General features: G+C 27.2%; 1 pseudogene across 1 annotated transcript; it reads left to right on the forward strand.

The window, feature by feature from the left end:
* The first annotated feature begins 5,570 nt into the window (after nt 1-5,570).
* On the forward strand, nt 5,571-14,949 carry LOC137838244 (serine carboxypeptidase-like 35; annotated as a pseudogene). Its single transcript, XR_016517768.1, has 10 exons — nt 5,571-5,923; nt 9,484-9,560; nt 12,597-12,999; nt 13,105-13,209; nt 13,294-13,482; nt 13,571-13,650; nt 13,775-14,062; nt 14,156-14,295; nt 14,381-14,473; nt 14,554-14,949. The product of XR_016517768.1 is annotated as a serine carboxypeptidase-like 35 (transcript).
* Nucleotides 14,950-21,588: the final 6,639 nt, after the last annotated feature.

The raw sequence follows: 21,588 nt of genomic DNA on the forward strand, positions 1-21,588 counted from the left end.
TCTGATTGTATGTTCTTAGGATATGCAGAACATAGTGCTGCCTATAGGTTTCTAGTTCTTAATAGTGATATAATTGAACGCAACACTATAGTAGAGACAAAAAACGCTGAGTTCTTTGAACACATCTTTCCGCTAAAGAGTAGTGGTACATCTGAACAACCTATAGATAGTGTTAGTGATACCTTGAGTGAGGATGTTAGAAGAAGTAAAAGACAGAGAAAGGAAACATCTTTTGGAAATGACTTTTATACTTATCTAGTTGAGAATGATCCAATAAGTTTTGTAGAAGCTACTAGTGCTCCTGATGCTAAACATTGGGATAAGGCCATTAAAACAGAGCTTGAATCAATTAAGAAAAATAATACGTGGACCTTAGTAGATCTGCCTAAAGGAGCAAAACCCATTGGTTGTAAGTGGATCTTTAAGAAGAAGTATCATCCTGATGGATCCATAGAGAAATATAAGGCAAAATTAGTTGCTAAAGGGTTTACTCAAAAACATAACATAGATTACTTTGATACTTTTGCACCTGTTACTAGGATATCCTCTATTCGTGTATTGCTAGCCTTAGCATCTATCCATAAGTTAGTAATTCACCAAATGGATGTTAAAACAGCTTTTCTGAATGGTGAATTAGAAGAGGAAATTTATATGACTCAACCTGAAGGTTGTGTAGTCCTAGGTCAAAAGGAAAAAGTATGCAAACTTTTAAAATCTCTGTATGGTTTGAAACAAGCACCAAAACAATGGCATGAAAAACTTGATAATGTTTTACTTTGTGAAGGTTTTTCTACCAATGATGCTGATAAATGTGTGTATTCTAGATCTGAGAATGGTGAATATGTCATTATATGTTTGTATGTGGATGACATGCTAATTTTTGGTACATGCAATGATATAGTTTATAAAACAAAATTGTTTCTTGGATCTAAGTTTGAGATGAAAGACATGGGTGAAGCAAGTGTGATTCTAGGAGTTAAAATCATAAGGAAGGGAGATAGTATATTACTATCCCAAGAAAAATACACTGAGAAACTTCTAAAGAAGTTTGGTTACTATGACTTTAAGTCAGTGAGTACCCCTTATGATGCTAACTCTAAATTAAAGAAGAACAGAGGAGAATCTATTTCTCAAACTCAGTATGCCCAGATAATTGGGAGCTTATTGCATTTAATGAGCTTTTCTAGACCAGATATTGCTTATGCAGTAGGTAGATTGAGTAGATACACTCAATGTCCTAGTCAGGATCATTGGGAAGCACTTGCGAGACTCATGAAATACTTGAGAGGTACAATGGATTATGCCATTGAATATAGTGGATTTCCCGCTGTGCTAGAAGGGTACAGTGATGCTAACTGGATCTCTGATTCAGATGAGACAAAATCCACTAGTGGTTATGTATTTACACTTGGGGGTGGTGCAGTTACATGGAGATCAGCCAGGCAAACTATTATCGCAAGATCAACAATGGAATCTGAGTTTGTTGCTCTAGAAATGGCTGGTAGTGAAGCTGAGTGGTTGAAAAACTTCTTAGCAAACATTCCTTTAGGAATGAAACCAACCCCATCTGTATCAATGCATTGTGATTGCCAATCGGCAATAGCTATAGCTAAAAATAAAAGCTATAATGGAAAGAATAGACATATACAATTGAGACACAATTTGGTGAAACAGTTGTTAAAGAGTGGAACGATTTCTATTGACTATGTCAAGTCAGAACGGAATCTGGCAGATCCTCTGACAAAACCCCTAGGGAGAAAAATGATTTTAGAAACATCGAGGGGAATGGGACTTAAGCCACTTGCAAACAAACAAGTGATGGAAACCCAACCTTTGTGATTGGAGATCCCATGAATAAGGTTCATATGGGTAAAAACAAGTCACTTGTTAGTTCTGCTAGCACTAATATTGATTTTAAATCAATTTTGTCCATTCCTATGGTGTGTGTGAAAGTGCTAGATACTGCATTATCGAGAGGATAAACTTTGTGGTTAAAATTCAGAGGTAAAAGAGTTTTAACGAATTACAAAGTTTTAATGATTTTCATATCCCTTATGGGTGGTGTATAATTTGCAGTATACACTTGATGAAATCACCTATATGAGTGTCAAGTGGGGCCGCTTGCATGAGATCTTGGCAAGATCTCTATAGCACTCATGAATATCGGGCACGCGCATGGCCTAGTAGCGCAACACAGCGATAACAGCAAGTAATGTGGGGGTGTATTGTGATTTATAAACCTCTAACACATACTAAGTGTCTTGGTTCATATAGCTTGCTATACCAACTACACTATGTGTTACGTTCATCAATCTAAGACTGGTTGATATAGCTTGCTATACCAGATCTGATGCATTACATCTTAGATGAACCCAAAATTTTTTTATTTTTTTTTATTTTTTTTTCTTTCTCTTTATCTTTATCCTTTGCAATATGTGGGGGATTGTTATAAAACGAAGTAGATATTGCAAAATATCTTAAAAACAATTGTGAACCCACGTGCCTAGAGTTGCGGAAGATTTTGGAGGAAGTTGATTGAAGATGTCAAATGCTGTTATGAGTGCAACAAGAAAATAAATTAGGTGCAACAGCAAATTGAAATCAGCTATGGAGATGGAAAATATCTTTGCTTCCTATCCCTATATAAAGAGGGGTTCCATCCTCTCCAAATGCACATCTCTCTCATTCACTCTCTTCATCTTCTCCACCCACCGTGAAGCTTCTTTTCTTCTCTCCTTTTCCACTTTCTCTCTCCTCACTTACTTTATTATATTTTTAAGTTTTATATTGGGTTCCATTGGGTATTACTCTTTTAAAGAGTAACTTGCTAGTTCTGATCCTCGGAAATATCCGGGAAGTTCCTGTTGTATCTTGGGGGACTTACGCAATACACCGCGGATAAGTCCTTACGGACAGTGATTACTCACGCCTCGGGAAACCTTTTATTTTGTATTCGTTTTAAAGCCTAATACTTCAACATCATGTGCCTCTCACCATCACATAAACTACCATTCATTTTTATCATTATAATTCTTATTACTTTTTTGAAAAGAAAGGGCTGAGACAAAGGAAGAAGAATTATTGTTTCCTCACCTTTTTCTTTGTCTATACTATTGTTGTCTCTAGGTTTGTTTTCCACGTGTGTCCATTGTTGCAAACTGCCAGACATTTAGGTTTTGAATTATTGTTGAAGTGGACTTTGGTCCTTCACAGAGACAAATTCAGGTCTTCAAAATCTATGCAGTCTTAACATATCATGGCCCCATGAAAGTGAGAAGAAGTTGAAAAGAAAGGTATTCATAAAAAATCTTTATTTTTTATTTACTAAAATATAAAGACGAGGTATATTTTTCTTTATTATTTATAATAATAAACATTATTATTTTTCTAACTTCCATTTCTACTAACCTTCTAATATTTACTTTTTAACATTTCTATCACATTTCAATAAAATATAAAAAAAATCAACGATGAAGATGAAGAAAAAAAAACCTGACAAAGGTGGGATGTTAGGTGGACAGAGTGAACGTTAACCGTAAGTAGTGCACTTCATTCTTTTTCTTTAATTGGCACATAAAAGATCAAAGCATAAAGAAGATGCCTTTACATTTATAGGAGAGAATAAATATTTATATACTTTCAAATTATTATCATATTAAATATTTTATGGTAACAATAAATTTAAATAAATTAAATTAAATTATCATATTTAGTATTTAAAAATTTGAAACTATAAATTTATAATTTTTTTAAAACTTAGAAACTAATCCTACGACTAAAACCATTACTAAACATAAAAAAATAATTGGTACTTTACTTATGGAACCCCCTTTTTTCATTTTTCCATACCATCCGTTCTAAAAATTGTCTGACCCATTAGGCTGATCCATCATTTTTTCTATTTGCTGACCTTGCGATTTTATATACGCACTAAATTGGATAAAAGGCCTGGACACATTCGGCTGACCCAAAAGTTATGCTATTTAATTAGTTTTTATTTAATGATTTTTTAGTAATTGTCAAAATTTATTTAATGATTTTTTTAGTAATTGTCAAAATTTATTTTGATGTTTACCATTTTTTTATTATTTTTTATCATCACAATTATTCTTTCTAATCTAATATAGTGTATGAGTTCTTAATCAAAGAAAAAGATTTATAATATTAAATTTATCTTATTTTTTTATGTTTTTTATTTTATTTTTCACACTTTTAAATTGTATTTATTCGATATCTTTATAAATAAACACCACATTACTGAAATTATTATAAACTCAGTATGTACATTTCTTGTTTTAAATGTTATTGTACATCTTTTCACATACAATTTTTTCATCTAATTATACAATTTTCTCATATAACACATGTCATGTCTTTGTATTTGTATTGTTATGTGTTCAAATATTTATTTTTTACAAAACTATTTTCTACTCAAATGCCTTTTTCATTTTGTTTTGGTTATACATCAAATAAAAATGTTTTAGGAATAATACTAAAAAAATTAAAAACATCTATATTTCTCTTATGGCAATATATACCTAGTATAATATGTAATATTTAGTGTTTTAAAACAAAATTTATTTAGTATTAAGATATTTTATTACTTATTATTATTTCTAAAATCAATAAGCAATTTTATGAATATTAACAAACACACATCATATTGAACTTTATAATAATTTTGGAACTTGACTTTTTGACCCTTTATATAATTAAATTTATTCTAATTAAAAAATTATATTTTAATATTCATTCTTTATTTGCTATATGAAATACTAAAAGAAGTAATATATTACTGTAAGATATTAAAAAAAAGTTACTTTAACGAAATGGTTATAAAAAAGAATTTATAGTATCTTCTAACTAGTAACTGCTAAATTATATTTATCACCATATTTTTGAATATTTTAATTAATGTTTAATAATTGATATCCTTATTAAATATCTTAAGATGTAGTATCCTAGTACATATTAATAAAAGAGCTCAGACTAAGAGGGTCGAGGACTACCTAATTGAGTGTATTATTGAGAGACCAAACCCTAGTTCGTACGCTTTGTTTCTCCAGCAGACATTATTATGTATAAATATTTTATTTTTGATAAATAAAGCTGAGAAATTAAAGGCCTGAATATAGTGACTAAAGAAAAAGGGGAGCATGCATGCATATATTGATTAGTGAGTTTAGCATTTGGTTATTAATTATTTATACATATATAATAATGTGATTGTGTTTGGAATAATGGTACGTAATAATTGGGAAGAGTAGAAGAATGAAAAGTTTTGCCTTGTGGTAAAAGGTTGTCTATACCTGCACTCCATTATTAATTTCCCATAGCATGCTAAAATATAGTGCGATAAAGAACAGAGACGATGTGTGAGGTGCAACTGCAACTGTAGTGTTGTAGGTGAGCTCAATAAATAGACCATTTTCCTGAAAAAGCCATACATGATTGGCAACTGTGCAGTACCTTAAATAGGTGAAAGGAAACTTGGCATAAGCAACCACATGGTCTTAATTTGAGAGAGAGTGAGAGTGCTATTTATTGAGCCTCACCTGCAATGCATCACCACAACACCTGCAATCAATAAATATACCATTTTCTTAACTTGGCATAAGCACACACACTCCAAACCCTACCCTGTCCCTTCCTCCGTCGCCAACCTCCCCTACCTCAATTTTAACTCACCAAACTCCGTTTTCTCTACATCACCCACACCAACGTCTCTGGCACACTCCCTCCCTCCCTCTCTTCTCTCCCCAACCTCCTCGGAATCTCCCTCGACGGCAACCGCATCTCCGGCACCATAGACGGCAACCGCATCTCCGGCACCATCTCCGGCAACCGCATCTTCTATTTTCCTGGATCTGGGCCAATTTTTACAGGAGACACTTTGTTCAGCTTATCAAGAAGTCCCAAGGAGGTTAGTTTAAATGCATTTCTACATTTTCTTTTGTCCTTTTAAGGTTATGAATTCTCAAATTTAAAAAATATTTTTTTGGGTTAAGATCTTCAACGATCCATGTTGCAGATGATGTGTTCTCTTAAAAAGATCTTGTTGTTCCACCGTATGTGGGTCTTCTCGATTTATTATACCATTGTTAATCCCAATCTCGCGTTACTCCTATCACAATCGTATTAAATTAATTTGTATGTAGTTTGCTTTGCTTTCATTGATCTGGGAGACAGAGAGCTTTATCAGTGTATTCAAAAATTATTTTCTAAGCACTCTCATGTTTTTACTTTCCATTTTCTGTTTGTTTTCGTTCCTTAGATAACAATCTAGTTGTTTTGCATAGTCAGAATTATTCTTTCCATTTCAATGAATCAGTTCTTAATCAAATAAAATAAAAAAATACGTGGATCCTCTTGTAAGAGATATCGTGAACATTTTATTTCATTTTACTCTAACACAAATTGAAATTTCAGATAATTCCAACACTACATCATAGTTTCATGTTTCTTCCAAAACTTTTTTAGATTTCACCTCTTTAACAGACCTACATTGTTGCCTGACTCCTCTCCAACTAATACCAATTTCTTTTGAGACAATTTCATGTCTGTTCTTTATTTTTTTACTTTTTTTAAAAAATAGTTATATTTTTTTAACTTCATACTTTTATAATAACATAAATTAAGTAAGGTAATAATTATACGTTGATCACTGTTATTTTTTACATCAAATAAAAGAATGTAAATGTAAACCTCCAATACAGTACTTGGAATATAGAATACTGTTATTACAACCAAGTTAAATTAACCTAACAATCAAATTAAAAGATAAAAATAAAACTCAACTAACAAACAAAATTTTACAATCACATTAAAAAGATAAAAACATAAAAATATGTACTAGGATATATTATTTAAAAGTTATAATTAAATAATATTTTATTTATTATACCACATGTTAAGATATTTAATAAGGATATTAATTATTAAACATTAATTAAATATTCCAAAAATGATTTCAATGGAATATACATTATATGTTTATAAAAAGTAAACAATCATTTTAAATCTTTTTTTTTTCAAAAAAATTTTAGAAAGTGAATTATAATTTATACTTTGATTATAGTTGAATAACAATGATAGAAGAATTATAAATACGGATATTTTTAAATCAGTATGTTTCACATTTTGTCAATTTATTACAATGATATCAAAATTAATGTAAAAAAATATTTCATTTTTAATTTATATAATTAATTTAAATCATATAAAAGTTTTGATATAACAAAAAAAAAGAAAAAAAAGTTATGAAGTATATAATTCTACTTACCATAAATTCTTTGACATTTTCTAGGAGTTTTTGTTTTCTTAACTTGGATAAGATATCAAATACTTTCATTTATATCTAATTCTTTGACATATATTTATTAACATAAAATGTCAACTCTTTATTTTAATTGTTTGTATTTTTATCATTTATAAAACAAATTATTACTAACTTTTATTTGAACTAACATTTTTAAAAAGAGAAAGACGTCAAATAAGTTTCTAAACTTAAACTACTTCGTATCAATGTATTTTAAACGTATATTAATATTGTCAGTTGTGAGAAAAGAAAGATCACATTAAGTATGAAAAGAAAAAAAGTAAGGTAACATTCAATGAAGTTGCCCAACTAGAAGCCTAATATATGTAAAAACCACCCACATACTCTGTATACTGTTTTCTTATATATTCAGTGCTCATCTGGAAAAAAACAATCATTTCATTTTTTTTAGTTCCATGGTTCGTTCGAAAGATTCGAATTATCCTTCCAAATTTGTGGGCCAATATATAGTTACAATAAATATTTTAATTATTTAATTATTTGAGTAATTTGTAACACGTTATTGTATGAAAAAATGTTAATTTTATATTTATATTTCATCTCTTTGAGATTTTAATTATTCATATGATTAAATTATATATATATATATATATATATATATATTAAAATTTATTTCGTGTTGAAACTTAAATTTCTTGAGAGTCTAGTTAAAGGCCACAACAAAAAGAACTACATATGTAAGAACTATGTAAGAGTAATATTGGTACAAAGATTCTTCACCTTTTGCTAAACACTTAACTGTCCCAGTTACACTTCATTCGTCTTCATATTATTATAAGATATTAATAAAAGTGAATATTAATATAAAAATTTAAATAATAATATTAATAATAAAATGATATAATTATAATAATAAATTAAAATTATTCAATAATAAATAAAGAAAAATAATAATAATAATAATATTAAAATTATTAAGATTTTTTTTTTCCTTTCTGTTCATATTAATAATAATGTTTCTTTTCATCTTTCCAATTTATAGGAAGTGAGAAAGAAAAAATATGAGTTTAAATATTTAAATCCAATGGAGAAGCCAACAAGTAGATGTCTTATTTTAATGTATGCTTTAGACTGCTACTGCTTTCATTTTACATTTTTTAGTACAATTTGAATGGACCAACCACTTACGTACAATTTTGGAATATTAGTGTCCGTATAACCTGAAAAACGTGTTGCAGGTAATTGTTTTAAAAATTTATAACAACTTACTTAAAGTCTGATGTTTGATGATTTGATTGGAAATCATTTGGTTGGTTATTTCTTTGTGGCAGAGAGACAAACATAGAAAGTAATAGAAGGTTGTATTTCTATTTCTGGTTGGTATCGTACTTAGGAGAATAAAAAAGAGAACAGTAGTAGGCACGTGCATCACACTGTGGAATCACTGCCCAACAACACAACGCAGTGAAGGGAAGCCGTAGGAAACGTAATAAAAATGGAAAGAAAAAATAGGGTTAGTGGTGGAAGCAACTTTTCACAAGTCATAATTCATCCACTTTAATGTTATTTCACAACAAAAAATAGGACACGTGATAAAATCTATTAAAATATTAAAATGTTAAAATCTAATTTAAATCAATATAAAAAAATTTAGATTTTGTTTTCTCTGTTGCTAATCTGAAGAGAGAAAATGCAATAATGTGATAAAATAATTGATTGTACGTTTAGGTATGCTGTGGTTGGCAAGAAACATGAAAGGGAAAAGGTAAAAGTGGGATCTTTTAAAAGCTTTTGGCACATACAGAGTAGAAAACAACAAAACTTAAACAAAAAAAGTAGGGTATGTGAAAAGTGATAGCTAACCATGTTTGAGATGAAAGAGACACATAACAGAAGATGAAAGTGGGATCTGATAAAACTCACGGGACACATAATAAATCCCTTTTCTCTATTCCCTTTTCATCTTCTAGGGTTCTTTTCCCTATCACTCTATCTTGTAATTGAGAGTGAAAGAGATCGCGAGTGTGGAATGTGAAGAGCGATTGCTTTGGATATATTTAATTTGTTATTAATTAATTTGTTTAATGCTTTGGATATATTTTCACTATAAGCTGAAATTAATGAATGAGTTAAGTTTTGGAAGTAGTTAGTCCAGAAGTTAACACTCAAGGTCTGTGAAATGTGTGTTTTGATGGTGATTGCAGCAACTGTGTTTGGCTAACTGTGGAGGTTGGAGCCGCTGGCACTGCAGAAGAAGTGACGAGTCCCAACTTCCCATCTGGTATTTTTTTTTTTTATTTGCTTTGAAGTTGCTGGTTAGCTGCTGTTGATTCTTGGGTGTTCGGACCCAACATGTGTTTCTGGATTTGTGTTTGGATTGTTTTTATGAACATGCTTATATTCCTTAAATATGTATATATGATATGTGTTGTTTCATTTATGTTTTAGTTTTTTTTATGAACATAATTATGTTTTACATATGATATATGTTGATGGATTTGTGTTTTTATTTTTTTTAACATGGTTATATTTTACTTTTGCAGTAGTCTCTTTTTTATTGAAAAAATTATCGTTCTTTTATTTTTGTGTTTGTATGAATTTATTTTTGTGCATTATAATTATATTGATATGCAAATGATTCCGCGTATTATAACTAGTTATAAATTTATTTTTATGTATTATATTTAGTTATAATTTTATTTTTGTGTATTGTAATTAATTATGATGATAATCCCTAACCATAATAGTAAAACAAACCCTAATCTAACCAACAGTATATCCATATCTCTAATCGCAATCCTTATACTCACAATATATTTACTAAAAAAAAATCTACTAATAAATATAATAATAATTATAAAAAAATAATAATTGACTGGTATAATTATTATAGTATCTTTTGGTCATTAAAAAAAAATTCCCTTCGAGTTCCATCATTGCATTCTTTAGTTTTAGGTAATATAAACTCGGGAAGCCAGCATTAAAACATATGGTTTTAAAGACTTACAAATAATCAATTATTATTTTTTATTGAACTCACAAATAATCAGTTATATCAAGAGATAATAAATTATAGGGCTCAAAATATGTTTTTTCAAGTTCTAAACTTATGTGAAGTTATAATTGATTATTTTGTCTAAATCTTTTTTAACATCTTACAATATAATGGATTATGTAAAACTTTTTCAAAAACCTAAATTTCATAAATAAGAAAACTATTAAATAAATATTAACTTTAGACTAAAATAATAATTTATTATTTAACTAAATTAAATATTATTTTACATACTAAAAAAATATTGATATCTAAACTATTTTATATTATTAATAAAAATTTATAAATTAATTTCTAAATTAGTATCTAATTATTAGTTACCAAAATTTTAACTACTTACTATATATTAAAAATTAGTTTATATTAATTTTTTAGAGACTAATTTAAAATCTAAAATATTAGTAACTAAAACTTAGATAACTAAATTAGATATCAATTTATAAATTATTTTATAATTTTTTATTAAATAATAAAAACAACTTTAGATACAAATAGTTTTTTAATCTCTAAATTAATATTTAATTTAGTTAATATAGTGGATAATTATTTTTTATCTCTATGTTTAGTTTTTATTTAATGATTTTCTTGTAGTGAAATAATTCTTTTAAGTTAAATATAATTGATTATATTGTTGTTTAAAACTGGGTTAATTAACAAAGAACATGATATTAGAATTTATTAAGAAAAAATAGTTATTTTGGCAAGTAATTTCAAATATCTTCATTTTATCTATATGTAAATTCTTATCCTTTTACTTGTACTCTTTATCCTTTTACTTGTACTCTAATAAAGGCAAACTTTATCATCGGATTAAATTTAGAGATTATTTATATGATGTCTGTCTACTTAATAATATTTATTATATAATTAAAATAAACAATTATTTCATATTAAACTACTAAATATATATCTTACCGAAATTGTTAAAAGAATGTAATATAATTATATATTTTTTTTGTCTTTTAATTCTTAAATTTAATCATTTTAGTTTTAGTTTTATATATAAGAAAACTATTTGATAACTGTAAGAATATATGAATGAAATTAAAAGATGTCCATAAATATCTAAAGAATTTATGCTAATTACAATTAAATAGTGAAAAGTTTTTTTTTATATCAAAACTTTTCTATGATTTAAATTAGCTAGATCAATTAAAAAAGATTATTTTTTTTTACATTAATTTTTATAGCATAGTAATATATTAGAAAAACATGAAAAGTATTGATTTAAAGATGTATATCTAGGATTACTATGTGAAGTGTTTATTATTGAATTATGATAATTTAAAGTATAGTTAACCTTCTAATAATTTCTTTTCAATATATCAAAGAAAGAAAAAGATATGGGGATTCACTGGTGCGCACAAATGTTAAAAAACGATAACACACGTAATCGTAAATACAAGAGATAAGAATGCGATTATTTAACCGCATTCTTAAATGCCATTTATAAATGCGGATATGGTAAATAGTCGCATTCTTATTTAAAAAAAAAAAAAAAACTCTAAACTCTAAACCTTGAGAAGGCAGCGCCGACAGACAAATAAGATAAACGAAAAAAATATATAAACCAATGGTAAAAAAGAAAGAGAGTTCGAAACGAACTTACAATGGTACGAAGAAGACAATGAAGGCTCGCAGAAGACGAGATGAAGCATGAGAGCAAAAACATAAGAGAAAACATAGCATCAGAGAACCCTTCGCCAATGCAAGAAAACAAACAAATAAATGAAACTAAAAAAATGTATAAACCATGTGTGACGAATTATAAAAAAATAATAATTGACTGGTATAATTATTAAAGTATCTTCCTTAAATTTGAATATTGCTTCCTTTTCATTTAGAATATATTGGGTGTTTTTTGTAAACAAATATGTGAGAGGCTTGGGATTGAACTGAAAAAGAGCCACATTCGACTTGTAAATTTGTGCTATAGATTTAGAATGAAAGTGATGGAAGAACAATGCCTAAAATCTTAAGACAATTCTAGTTCGGACTTCTAAAAACTTCAACCTCAAACCTGAAGTTGAACTTATTTGCAAGCTTGAGTGTGGATGTGCAAATTCATCCTTAAGTGTGGATAACACTAGAAGGGCAAATAGGATACTTGAAAGACCAAAGTTCTGTCTTTCTTTAAAATTTATATTCGACATTCCTAAGTCATTTTTTGGCATATGTAAAAATGTTTGTTGTTCAATTCTTTCATACATAACACCAAAACAGTTCTTAGTGTCTTATTTGCTTGAATATTTTATGTTACAGCCTGGTACATATTTGGTTCGGTGGTGGAGTAAAGGCAGAAGCAGCAACAGTAGGTGCGTAATCGAGATTGGGTAAAGCTGTAGATTTGAAATCGAGCTTCCAACCCTAACAGCTCCCCCGAACAAAATGCACCTCTCATCAATGGCACTTGCACTCTTCACACTTGCACTCTGGACCCTGTTTGTTTCCCTTCTCATCAACTCTGTCGTCCAAGACGAGATACCGGAGAGCGATATAGTAAAAAATTTGCCGGGACAACCAGAAGTGAATTTCAATCACTATGCTGGTTATATTAAGTTAAAACCAGATAAAGAGAAAGCATTATTTTACTGGTTTTTTGAAGCTGAAGATGATCCATCAAGTAAACCAATTGTACTTTGGCTTAATGGAGGTATTAATGAAGGTATGCATGGATCAAACCTTTTCTTCATTTTAATTCATTATATTTGTGGTGTTGTTGTTTTTGTCCTATGTCTTTCCTGTGACCTAGTTACTGTTTGTTGAGTAGGACTTGGTTGCTCCTCAATTGCCTTTGGGGCAGCACAAGAGATTGGTCCATTTTTGATAGACCAGGAAGAGCATATAAAATTTAACAAATTTTCTTGGAATAAAGGTAAGTAATCTCGTTGTTATTATTTTAAATTACTTATTTAATTAGTTGGAAGCATAATTTCGTTATCTTATCTTAATTTTTCAGTTGCCAACATCATATTTTTGGACTCACCTATTGGTGTTGGTTTTTCTTATACTAACAATTCCAAGGACTTAAGTGAGCTTGGTGATGAAGTGTCTGCTTTTGATAACTACAATTTTTTAGTTGGTTGGTTTAAAAAATTTCCAAACTTCAAATCCAACGAATTTTATATTGTAAGAGAGGGTTATGGAGGTAAGAAATCTCTAATTACTTTTTTTTGTTTTTAAATATTTAATTGTGAATAACCTGTATTTTAATGAATATTTTATTTAAATCACAGGACATTATGCTCCACAACTTGCTGACCTTATATAGGAAAGAAATAAAAGAGGTCCTTACATCAATTTGAAGGGACTCATGGTAATTACCTATTATCTTTATAACTCTCTCTTTTTGCGACATAATAAATTTTCAAGTTATAAATTAAAAATGTTGGTATAAATTTTTCATTAAATTGACCAGTACTATTTTGATCAAAATTCAGATGGGAAATGCTGTGATAAATACGGTTACAGATGCGAAAGGGATATATGATTATGCCTGGAGCCATGGAATAATCTCAACACAAGTCTGGGATGGAATAAAAAGACACTGTAATTTCAGTGAAAAGAGACACACCAAAGAATGCAAAGTTAATATGGTAAAGTTTTTAGAATGTTATACGAATATTGACATTTTAAATATTTACTCACCGTTGTGTCTCGAAGACAAAGATTATGAAATACCAAATTCAACAAGACTTGTTGATGCTTCCCATGGTGTTAGCCAACATGTAAGTATTATATTATATTTGGGTAGCCTGTAGGTATTATAAATTCCTTTCAGCATGCATATAGATACGTGTTTTTGTTCTGTTGCATTTCAGGTTCTTTGGAATACATTAACATCATCGGGATACAATTATTGTCTAGATGATCATGTAAGAAAGTATTTCAACAAGAAGAATGTTCAGAGTGCAATCCATGCAAATGTAACTAATCTGCCTTATCCATTTACTGTTTGCAGGTTATTACCCACATATTAATATTTTATTGTTTTTTATATAACTAATTTGATAAACTATAGTAATATGATTTGTTTTATGATGAAGCGATATAATTGAGAAATGGAATGACTCTCCAGAGACAGTGCTGCCACTAATTCAAAAGTTATTAAATGTTGGTTTACGTATTTGGATGTACAGGTATGCAATTAAATAATGGATTGTTTTCAATATATAGTTATGGTTATAATATTTTGACATGTAATTTTATGTGTATACAGTGGAGACTATGATGGTAGAGTTCCGATATTATCAACCAAATATAGTTTGGAAGAGTTGAAACTCAATGTAACGAAAGAGTGGAGAGCTTGGTTTGAAGGGGTAGAAGTGGCAGGGTGGGTGGAGGAGTATGAAGGTGGTCTTACTTTTGCCTCTGTTAGAGGTGCTGGCCACCAAGTTCCAATTTCTGCACCACAACCGGCACTTTCTCTCTTCTCTCATTTCCTCTCTTCTCAACCTCTTCCATCTTCTCGCTTCTAGTTCATTCTACTTGTATGTATATTATTGTAACTGTTCTTTTGTATGTATATTATTGTAACTATTCTTCTGTTATTTTTGCCTTTGCCTAGATCAATGAAAAACAATTATTAATTCTCATACACTTTATTAGTTTGGAATTCTTCTGTATGTATATTATTGTAACTGTTCTTCTGTTATTTTCGCCTGTGCCTAGATCAATGAAAAACAATTATTAATTCCCATACACTTTAAATTAGTTTGGAAAAACCGTACGTGCCTAGATCAATGAAAAACAATTATTAATTCCCATGCACTTTATTAGTTTGGAAAAACCGTAGCTTCATAAAAGAAGCTCCCAATTCTATGTGATTGATGACTCTTTTCCTAGAAGTAAGTTTTTTTTTCTTTAAAATAATTAATTTATTCTCAAGGTAAAAAAATTTAACACTTCATTTTTAAGTATTCCTCTTTTATTTAAAGTCTGCAGTGAATTTATATTAAGAAGAAAATAAATTATGAACGACAAAAAAAAATATTCGTAACTTACAAAAGGAATCTATATCTAAATGTCTTTGTAAATAATTTTATAATGTACAATCATTATAAGTATAGTTTAATGTAAAAAGTATTGGGTATTTCACAATTACAACGAATCATTTGTTTATGGAATCTTCCCCATATGAGAGATATTAACTCAAATTCAACAACTGAGACAAAATTGTGTAGGTGGGCAGCAGCAGTGACTTCAAGAAGACACTGGCCGTCTTGGCTTTTTCTTTAGTGGGAGCAGCAGTGACTCAGAGAAGACACTAATATTCCAAAACTGTACTTTAATGGTAGGTGGTCCATTCAAAATGCACTAAAAAAATGTAAAACACAGTACACCTTTAGGTACAAAGAAAGACATTGAATAAGAGCATTTGGGTATGTTGTAGTAAAATTATTAATGGATGCATTTTTATTCAAATTAGGAATTCAATTTCTTCATATATTTAGCCAAATTATAAAAGTGAGATAGAAACAAAAAAAATGTTTTCAAAAGCAAGAAAAATTATTCTCCTAGTGAGGAAGAATACAAGCATAAAAAGTATTCATTAAAATACTCTTTTAATAACACTTCTGCCAGAAATATTTAAAAAAGTCCTATAAAAACATAAAAAAATCACTGTAAATTCATGGCCATGACTTTGATACCTCCATTAAAAGATCAATATTGCAACTATCTCAGAATAGTAGTGTCGTGACTTTAAGCAGAATAGCTCTAAAAATAACATAAAGTTAAACATATACATGCATAAAATAAAAGAATCAATGATACAATATTCAAATAAGATATGATGTGGTGTGAGGTGCTGCAGAAAGAAAGGGATTGTGGTCAAATGGATATGACAGGATTGATAATTGACCTGGTATTTGCTACATTCGTAGGCTGGGCAAAGATTGTTAAATATTTTAAAACAAGTGATCAATCTATTGCTACCATCCAGTATCATAGAAATGATTGGATATGTATGTAAAATTTTATTAATGCATATACAAAATAATCTGGAATTCAAATTAAATACAAATTCTGAGAAATTAAAATAAGAGCAGAAATATACCTTTGTACAACCCTCATGTGAGTGAACAACAACCACACTCAGCAAACAAATAAAGTCAACATGCATGTGAGTTCACAAGTATCAAACAGAGTATCTAACAGATACAAAAACAAGGTTCAGACTTTATACCTCACAGGGACACTATCAGGGGGGCTGTAACGATATCTGCAGCACACATAATCAATAAATATCATCAATGCAAACAAAAAAATAAAAAAATTTATAAATAATAAATAAATGTGTTATCTATGAAAGTTGCAACTCTAATAGCAACATACAGGTGGAGGTCACCGTCAATTAGACCCTTGGCTACAAGATTATCTTACGGATGAAAATCAATATCAAATGCAAGTTTCCCCAAATTTATCTCCATCCTTCACCTGTTTAGCAATGCAGTAGTACATTAGGAAAAAGATCAACGAGATGGGAAGATAAAATCTTGAAAACTTGAGATTGTCTAAAGAAAAAAAAAAACAACACAAAAACTCATCTTTATATACGAAAACTGAAAAGCAAGTGAAAATGAGCATTTAGAGTTGTGAAGAACATACCTGCGCAAAGACTAAGTGAAGTGGCGAAGAAAAGAACCCAAATTTTGAAGTTTTAAGACGTCAAGAAGAAGGAAAATTAGGATTTGGAGTAGAAGAATGGATTAAGTATTATGTCCCCCATACATAAAGAAAATAGTGATTTTTAAGAATAATTTTAAAAAATAACACCACAATAAATATTTAAATTAGATTTAGGAGATATGGTTTTATTTTAAATTAAATAAATATATTGTTATTTGATTTTATATCAAAGTAAAATGTGGATTAAATATTAAGAGAATATAATATTTTTAATTTTTCTTTTTTTTCTTATTAAATTAATATTTTATATTCCTAATTATATATATATATATATATATATATGTTTTGGATTGTTATATATTGGAAAAAAATGTTGATGAAAAAAAATGTTATATTCATAATAATGTATAAATATAAATGTTACGAACATATCGGGGCTACAAATAGAAAACGTTTGCCCAGCCGAAAAGACCCAAATTTTCTAGAATAGGTGGTGGAGATAGTATCACATGGGTGAGGAATAGTAAATCTGTTAAGCGGAGGAGCCCATTTTTTTTAGGGATGCTAGAACGGATATAAAATCAAATGTAATAAATAGTAACTATTGGGCTAGGCGGAGGAATCCATGCATTTTAGGGATGGTAGTGCAGATATAAAATCATTACCGGATCCCAATTTTCAGTAACTCCAAACACTACATAACCACTAATGCTCATAAAAAAACCTTAATTTTTACCTCTAGAAGCCAAACAATATTTCGACAACGTAACTCACTTCTCCACCATTGCCTGATATGAATGAAGAAGATGAACAGTATCAAACAAACTTCAACAGGGTGCCTTTTTTCAAATACATGGTCAAGGTCAGTTTTGGGATTTTTTAAATTGTGGGAGGCAGGAGAAAAAACGTAGGAGTGCAGGAAGAAGAAGCCTATATTATGGAAATCATATACCATCATACTCTTTAATAGTTTAGTGGTTATTCTATTAATACTTAAATTTATATTATTATTTTATAATTTACTACATACAAAATTATATAAATTATATTAGTAAATTCTTACAATTTTTCATTGTAATAAAAAGTTCATTCAAATATTTATTTTATTTTAATTTTTGCAATAAATATTACACAATATAATTCTATTTTCGACATTTACAAAAATAATAATAACCTTTTTTCAGACATATACCATCCTTATATCTTTATAGACTGCAACATATACTTCAGGGCCTAAGCTACATTTCAATTTATTACAATCTGGTAGGGAATCGCTTTGCACTTTTATTGATTGTGCAGTGACAGTTTCTACCATTATTGATCCTATGAAAGAAAAAAGTTGAGAACTTTTAGACAAATATCTTTAAAAAAAAATCAACATAGAAGGAATATGGTGAACCAGAGTTATTATTATTATTATATATATATATATATATATATATATTTTGGATTGTTATATATTGAAACAAATGTTGATGGAAATTACTATAAAAACAAAAGTTGTGATTGTAGAAAAAATATCACTCTCTATTTTAAAAATAAAATGTATATATTGTATTAATGTCCTAATAATTATATCTAAATTAAGAATAAAATTTATTGTTTTGAATTAAAATGAAAAAGGTGTCATTTTGATTCATTAATAGGAAAATATTCCTAGATTGGTCAAAGCAAATTGCATTTCTCTACTTATTTTTTTGTTGTTTCATAATAATTTATAAAAATAGGATGTTGCACATCAATAACATACGAAATTATAACTTGTTATAAATTTATTTTTATATATTATATTTAGTTATAATTTTATTTTTGTGTATTGTAATTAATTATGATGATAATCTCAATCTTTAAAGGAAATCCTAACCATAATAGTAAAACAAACCCTAATCTAACCATCAACATATCCATATCTCTAATAGCAATCATTATACTCACAATATATTTACTAAAAAAAAAACATAAGTAAATTCAACATTTCTTACGAATATTACCTACATCCGTAAATAATTTTAGTATTACCTACGAATATTATCTACAAATCTGAATCAATATGTATATTCAGCATTATCTATATATTATTACTCACAAATTTCTAATTGTATGTAAATTTTACATTATTTACGAATTTTACCGACCAATCTATATTAAAAAATAAATTTAATATTATTATCAACATAAATATTTTTATTAACAATATTAATATCATTAAAAATATAAATAATCTTAATATTTTTAAATTTTTTAATAATATTATTCATATTAATTATATACATAATATTAAAAATATTATTATAAAATAAATAATTATAAAATCATAACTAATATCATAAATAATAATAGTAAAAATATTAATCAGAACTAATAGGTAAGTATAAACTATAAAATTAATAATATCTAATAATATTATTATTAATTTAAATAATAGTAGAATATGATATTAAATATATTAATAATGTAATAGTGTTTATATTATTAATTATGTTAATATTAAATAATCTACTAATAAATATAATAATTATAAAACAATAATAATTAACTGGTATAGTTATTAAAGTATTTTTTTCATTACAACAAATTTCCCTTTGAGTTCCATCACATTCTTTAGTTTTAGGTAATATAAACTCGGAAGTCAGCATTAGAACATATGATTTTAAAGACTTACAAATAATCAATTATTACTTTTTTATTGAACTAACAAATAATCAGTTATATCAAGAGATAATAAATTATATGGCTCAAAATATGTTTTTTCAAGTTCTAAACTTATGTGAAGTTATAATTGATTATTTTGTCTAAAAAATATTTTAACATCTTACAATATAATGATTATGTAAAACTTTTTCAAAAACTTAAATACAAAAATTATTAAATAAATATTAATTTCAGAGAGTAAAATAATAATCTATTATTTAACTAAATTAAATACTATTTTACAAACTAAAAAAATCATTGGTATCTAAACTAGTTTCTATTATTAATAAAAATTTATAAATTAATTTATAAATTGGTATCTAACTATTAGCTACCAAGATTTTAGCTATTTACTACTTTATATTATAAATTAGTTTATATTAGTTTTTTAGAGACTAATTTAAAATCTAAAATATTAGTAGCTAAAACTTAGCTATTTTAAATATCAATTTATAAATCATTTTATAATTTTTTATAAATAATAAAAATAATTTTAGAAATAAATAATTTTTTAATCTATAAATTAATATTTAATTTAGTTAATATAGTGGCTAATTATTTGTTATCTTTAAGTTTAATTTTGATTTAATGATTTTCATGAAATAATTCTTTTAAGTTAAATATGATTGACTATATTGTTGTTTAAATATGAGTTAATTAACAAAGAACATGGTATTAGTTTTTATTAAGAAAAAATAGTTATTTTGGTAAGTAATTTCAAATATCTTATTTTATCTATGTCTAAATTCTTATCCTTTTACTTGTACTCAAATAAAGACAAACTTTATCATCGGCATTAAATTTAGAGATTATCTATATATAATGTCTTTATCTACTTAATAATATTTATTATATAATTAAAATAAACAATTATTTCATATTAAACTACTAAATATATATATCTTATCGGAATTGTTAAAACACTACAAAAAAAAATCGCTAGTTACATATAATTTTTTACATAGGGATCTGGATCCGTATGTAAAATGGACATTACATATGGATTCTGATCCGCATGTAACTCCAATATTACATACAGATTCTAATCTGTATGTAATTCCAACATTACATACGAATTCTGATCCGTATGTAACGTAAGTATTACATACGAATTCTTACATACGGATAATAATCCGTATGTAATGAAAAATTAAAAAATTATTACATATGGATATAATTCGTATAATCCGTATGTAATTCATATGGATATATTTGTATCTAATGATTTTTTAATTTTTAATTTTTAATTTTTAAAAAAAAATTAAATATGGATTTAATTCGTATGTAAGTTTTATTTTAGAATAGATTACATACGGATGTACATTATATAAAATTTAATTGAAAATAAAAATTCTTACATACGAATTTAATCCGTTATTCGTATGTAAACTATTACAAATTTAATTAATTAAAAAAATAAAAATAAGGAGCTAACGTATTTTATGTTATTTTACTAAAATTAAAAAATAATAAAATTGAAAAAGAAGAAGCAATAAAAAATAAAAAATATTAAAAATAGAAATAAAAATACAAGCGATCTTAACGTGTGTTAGATATAAATTCATTTAATTTTATATTTTATTTTGATTATTTACAAGTTAATTAATTAATTACTTAAAGTAATTAAATATTTTTTTAAATTATAATAATAAATTATATTTAATAAAAATAATCAGATAAAGAATTTTAAAAATAAATAACATAAAAAATTAAATGTGATTTATGTTATTTGATTAAAATTAGAAAACAAAATAATTGAAAAAAAAAACAATAAAAAATTAAGAATAGATTGAATTTGAACCTGAGCCACTTGAGTTCAGATCTCCACTCAGCCCACCTTCACTTCCATAAAGTAATTTATTTATTTTTATTTTGACTATTTAAAATTAATATATTGAATTACTTAAATTAATTGAATATTTATTTAAATTAT

This window comes from Phaseolus vulgaris, chromosome 11 (assembly GCF_051622355.1).
Source record: "Phaseolus vulgaris cultivar YP4 chromosome 11, ASM5162235v1, whole genome shotgun sequence".
NCBI classification, from domain to species: Eukaryota; Viridiplantae; Streptophyta; class Magnoliopsida; order Fabales; family Fabaceae; genus Phaseolus; species Phaseolus vulgaris.